The sequence below is a fragment of the Mastomys coucha genome, unplaced genomic scaffold (genome assembly GCF_008632895.1).
Source record: "Mastomys coucha isolate ucsf_1 unplaced genomic scaffold, UCSF_Mcou_1 pScaffold2, whole genome shotgun sequence".
Taxonomy (NCBI): domain Eukaryota; kingdom Metazoa; phylum Chordata; class Mammalia; order Rodentia; family Muridae; genus Mastomys; species Mastomys coucha.
In genome coordinates, this window is record NW_022196902.1 from 23,091,156 (window position 1) to 23,097,094 (window position 5,939).

General features: G+C 41.0%; 1 long non-coding RNA gene across 2 annotated transcripts; it reads left to right on the plus strand.

Annotated features, from left to right (window-relative positions):
- Positions 1-1,403: 1,403 nt before the first annotated feature.
- Positions 1,404-5,554, plus strand: LOC116097729. Of its 2 annotated transcripts, none has more exons than XR_004121539.1 (3): positions 1,404-1,507; positions 2,730-2,910; positions 5,220-5,554. It is a non-coding gene; the product is annotated as an uncharacterized LOC116097729 (long non-coding RNA). The 2 variants fall into 2 exon arrangements; XR_004121540.1 differs by lacking the exon at positions 5,220-5,554 and adding an exon at positions 3,044-3,207.
- Positions 5,555-5,939: the final 385 nt, after the last annotated feature.

Genomic DNA, 5,939 nt, shown 5'->3' on the forward strand with positions numbered 1-5,939 from the left:
TATAATTAAATTAATAAGAATTATAAAGACATATCCATCTTAAAGTAAGAAATTTATTACTTAAATTTACATTGATGTATATCTTTTCAGTGAAGAAAGATCTTCTATTCCATGCTCCACTTGTAAATTTTCATATGGCATTTTGAAAGAAATTTCTTTCCTGGTCCAATCTATTTGGCATTCTGTAGACTTCTTGTATATTTTGGGCATCTCTTTCTTTAGATTAGGGAAGTTTTCTTCTATAATTTTATTGAAAATGTTTACTGGCCCTTTGAGTTTTGAATATTTACTCTCTTCTATACCCATTATTCTTGGGTTTGGTATTTTCATTGTATCCTAGATTTCCTGGTTTTTACATGATGAGTTTTTTGAATTTGCATTTTCTTTGACTGTGTGTCAATGTTTTCTGTAGTATCTTCTACACCTGAGATTCTCTCTTCTATCTCTGGTATTCTGTTGGTGATGCTTGCAATCAAATCTCTTTCCTAGGTTTTCTGTCCCAGAGTTGTCTCCCTTTGTGACTTCTTTATTGTTTCTATTTCCAATTTTAGATCCTGCATGGCTTTGTTCATTCATTTACCTGTTTGGCTGTGTTTTCCTTGTATTTCTTTAAGGATTTATGTGTTTCCCCTTTAAGGACTTCTGTTTACCTGTGTTCTCCTGTATTTCTTTAAGGGAGTTATTTACATCCTTCTTAAAGACCTCTATCATCATCATGAGATGGGATTTTAGGTCTGAATCTTGCTTTTCAGGTACATTGGAGTATCTGGGGCTTGCTGTGGTGGGAGAACTGGGTTCAGATAATGCCAAATATCCTTGGTTTCTGTTGCTTATGTTCTTGTGGTTGCCTCTCGCCATCTTTTTATCTCTGTTGTTAGCTGATCTTGTTGTCTCTTACTGGAGCTTGTTCTTGCAAGTCTGGGTGTGTCAGCACTCCTGCAAGACAAACTATCTCTGAGTGGGACTAGGGTAGAGAGAGCTGTGGCACAGGGTCAGCTACAGGAGGCAGATAGAAACCAGAAGGACTATGTCCTTGGCTGCTCAGTGGTTCTGTGGGTCTTGGCTTCTTGTGGGTTCTGTGGGTCTTGAGCAGGTCCAAGTTGTGCCAGGTATTGGGGCAATAGTGGTGGTCTCACCTGTGAGGTGAGCTTAGGTGTGTCAGCACTCCTGGGAGACCAGCTGTCTCCAGGTATGGCAGGATTGGAGTTCAGAGAGCTGTGGCAGAGAATTAGCTCCAGGGCTCAGATGAGAAACTTAAATATTTAAAACACAGTTTGGTACTACTGTCTCCTTAGGCTCCTCTACCACCTCAGCTCTTAGAATCTTTCTGGCATGTTTTCTCTAATGTTCCCTAGCTTTGTGATGCGAAGGGGCACATGATACAGATATGCCATTTAAGGGAGAGAATTCCAAGATGTCTATAATTGTAGCCACCAGCAGACATGGATAAGTGAGTTCCTGAAAGGAAAGCTGGTGATGGATGGGATTGACAGACTAGAGAAATAAAGTGAGCCAAGACAAATTTTTCTGATCTATGCTCAATGCTTAATTCTTAAGTCTGAATTTAAAGGGGGGGAACCCATCCCCTACATTGCTACAATCTTGTCAGGAAGACAAGCTCAGCTGCCCAGCAGGTAGTGGCTTCTTGTAGGAAGCTGCAGACCTGGCAAGACAAAAGACTTTACCTAAGTTGGAAGACTCCACCCTAGGTGGGCTAGCCAACTGTGGCAAAACAAGGTCTGAACTAGCCTGCTCAAGGATGGGGGAAGGGCACATATAATTTGCCCCTTGACCAGTTGTGAGTCTCTGTGTTAATCAATACCTACTGCAAAAAGAAACTCTTCTGATGAGAATTAGGAGATGTATTCATCTCTAAGTATACATGAAATCACCAGGAATTGGTTTGGCTTAATACTATATCCTTCTAGTAGAGTACTAATAATACCTTTGAAAGACTGGGAGATTTAGAAATTTGGGGAAAAGCATGCTAATGAAAAGGGAAATGTATTAGTAGAAATGTATGTATACTGTATAACCTTTACTTAAAGGACATAGAATTTCTCTGTAACAAGCCAAGAATGTAGACTAGCCAGTTTCAGAAACCTGTTGCCCACAAATGCTCCCCCTAGTTAGGTCCAAGAACAAAAGGCAGGATATGAACCATATGGGTAGTTCTAGGGAATGGTCAGCCATAAAGTGAATAACATTGACCAGACCACATTCTTGTGCATGAGTGTGTAGGACGTTTTACTTATGACCATGACTCAACCAGGGGTTGGATCCCTTTGGAATTTTCCACTGTTTTTATGTTATGTTTCCTTGGTAACCCTCTTCTCCCACCCCACCCCCCAGCTTGTGATTTTTTCCCTTTAAATACCCCTCACTTCTTGTGTTCGGGGGTTGAACCCTTCTGGCCTGCCAGGCTATGAGTTCAACCCCAGATCTAGCTTACCCCTAATAAACCTCATGTGATTGCAGCAAGTTAGGTCTCTCGTGAGTTATTGGGTGGTTGCATCATCCCAAGACTTGAGTAAGGATCTCCCCAGTTCTGGGGGTCTTTCATTTGGGGGCTCGTCCAGGATTTACGACCACCTTTGACTCTCTGAAGACCCCTTGGAGGTGAGTTCCTACATATGGTCTGTCTATCTGTCTGTATGTTTTACATTTGTCTGTGAACTGTCTGCCTGTTGGCAATCTGTGAGTCTGTTTCTTACTTCCATTCCCTGCAGTTGGTCGCATCCTGGGACGGAATGGCGACTCCCTCTCCTCGAGACGAGGAAGGGAGCTGACGGTAGATGTGCAAAAAGGTCACCGGCTGCCACCATGGGAGACGTTCCAGTGGAAATTTAGGGAACCTCGGGATGCCAGGAGGAATCCCACTAGAGGACAGAACTCCTCAAGACAAGGAAGGTGTGCCTGTTCTCCTGGTCATTTTGATAGTACAACTTGCTCTGCCTAAGCCATTTTTTCCTGCCTTATTCTCTGTCTAATTTTCTGTGTTGTGTTTGTGATTTTTGTCACCCTTCTGACTGCAATGGGACAGACGGTAACTCTGAAGTTGGCTCACTGGACGGAGGTTAGGAACATGTCAGTTCAGGTGAAATAAGGACCTCGGTAAATTTCCAGCTGTCTGCTTTTCTGAAGTAAGTTTGGCACTCGCGATTGAGACAAATCTTTTTGTGTGTATTTTGTGACCAGTCCATCTCGGCAGCCATGGTAGGCATGGGCCGAGCAACTCTGTGATTTGGCTTTGATTACCTGTGTACCTGATGTTTATTACTGGGCCCAGTTGTCTTTCTCGGTGTCATGGACCTGAAAAGGTGGATGTCTGTGTGGTGACTGATTTTGTGTGTGTGTTTGGACATTGGACTGATGACTTACACCCCACTGACTGATGGACGGTGTTGGAGCTAGGACCACTACCGCTGGGTCTTTGGGCTGCTCTTGGGGACTCAGGAATAAAGATTGGTGTTGGCAGGAATCCCGTGGTCCCGGGTTTCCCGAGAGGGCAGTCAGAAACATGGAATCGGCCCCACAGCTGCCAAAGCATTAGAGGTAGGGGCGGGGTCCCAGGTGCTGCAGCTCCAGTTCTTTCCGGGCCAGATCCAGATCCCTGGCCTTTTCCCCATCCAGGCTGGCTGTCTGGATGCTGACCCCAGCCTCAACCCCAGACACACGGGCTCTAGTGGAAGCTAGGGGTTACAATTGAAAAGATTTAACTAAGAGCAAAATCCCAAAATCTCTGAGAGGTACACATCTTGAGAGGAATGGTTCATTCCTATAGCATCTTTCAAAACAGTGGTCTTAGAAACTACAGAAAATGAAATATTCCCCCTTTGTTTCTCATCTCAATCAATGTATTCCAAAACTCCTAGCATATGAATTTTCACCAAGCATATTGCTGATGCCCTATAGCTTAAAGAATATCCTCTCTTGCCATATTTATTACCTAGCATACATTTTTCTCTACAACATAGATGTCTTGTAGATTCACACTGCCCTTGGTCTTGGCAGAGAAGCTTCTTTTTGATGTTGGCTGTGGTCTGCATTAGATTAACATAGGGATGCCCCCTCATATCTTATAGTATCTGTCAAGCTCTATTGACACAAATACACAAAGACTATTCTTTATTGGAAATTAAATAAAAGATGAAACAGAAAAGATGCAGATTAGAAATAATATAAAATATCCTTAGTAGAATAATGTGTTGAAGACTATATAGAACCATTAATGAAGTCACTATACTGAGGAGTGCAATAAAGGAATTGTAGTCAGCCTTCTATAAGAAGCCATTTCCTGAGCAGCTTGTAGTCAACAATCACAGTAAATATAGTAAGCCAAGATATTCTTTAAGCTGTAGTCCAAAAGCAATATGCCTGAAAAAAAGGAACCTCACAACATGGGTAAAATTTTTGAATATTTTGATTGAGATAAGAAACAAAAAGTACAATATTTCATATTTAGGAATTGATTGCTCCTAAGGAGGGAATATAAGTATATATATTCCAACACTGAGAAAAAATGACTTCTTCAAAATCAAGTTCCACAACACTAATTTTAAGAATATTTTAAACAAGTAAATTTATTTTTATTTTATTATTTTTTTATATTTATATATTTTATATATTTTATATATTTATATTTATTTTTTTATTTTATTTACTTTTTAATTTCTCATACAAATTTTGATCATACTCTTCTCCACCAAAGTCCTCCAGATCTTCCCATCCTTTACCCATTCAACTTTAAGGTTTTCTTTTTCAGAAACAAAAAAGACAAAAATCACCAAGCCATAATTAAAAAATCATTTAACAAAACAAAACATGGAATCCATTTTGAGTTGATCAACTCCTGAGCTCAAGTATAATTGAAATATACAGTATAATTGAAATATCCAATTTCTCTTCACTAGAAAAAATTGATTTTTCCTTCCCTAGAAAATAACAATTATCGATAGCTACTTGAGTAGGGTTGGGACTTTTGTGCCTACTTCCACTTCTCTAGAATAGGATTCTGTCTGGCCTGTACCAATGTAGGTCTTATGTATGCTGCCACAATTTCAGTAAATTTGCACATATGTGTATCAGCCCTGTTGTGTCTGGAATGATGCTTCCTTGGAGTCATCAATATCTTCTGGCTCTGGCAGTCTTCCTGCCTCCTCTTTCATTGAGTCTCCTGAACCCTGAGAGGAGAGCCCTGATAAAAATATTTCATCTAGGACTGAAGTTCCAAGACCTCTCACTCTCTGCATATTGATTGTCCAGCTGTGTATCTCTTTGTTAGTCCCCACCTACTGCTGGAAGATGTTTCTCTGATGGGATTTGAGCCATGCAGTGATCTACACATCCCAAAGGTAGGTAAATACATCACTTATTTTAAAGATTGTCCCACATCTTTCTTTGATCTATGTGTTTATTAGACGGGAAAACAAATTACCTAATCTATTTAAAAATATTTTAACCAGGATCTAGGGGAAATGGTTCAGGGGTAAGCACAATTTGAGAATAAGTGCCCCCAATGGAGAGAACTCAGGAGAGCTGTCAGGCTGACCAACTGTCAGCTACCACCCAGGTCTAGACCTAGGAATTTGAATTGGCCCACCCCAATATCTACTCCATCTATGAACCACTGGAGCACATTAAGGGGCTAGTCGTCCAGAACCAAAGCTTTAAGATCTCTACGACACAGGCCAGCAACAAGATAACCATGAGGAGTCCTAGCGAGGATCCAATATTGAAAGTGTAGTAGAAACCAGAGCCCTTGAACCAGACTAATGGCTCAGAGCAATGAACATTTGCAAGCAAAGCTGTGTGGACAAAAGGGTATACTGTGGGACACACTGAAGTGTCCACCGGGTGATTTTTTCCTTTTTGTTTGTTTTCTTTTGCAGAGGAGGTTGAAAGGAAGAGGGTGAATTTGGAGGGTGTGGAAATGAGTG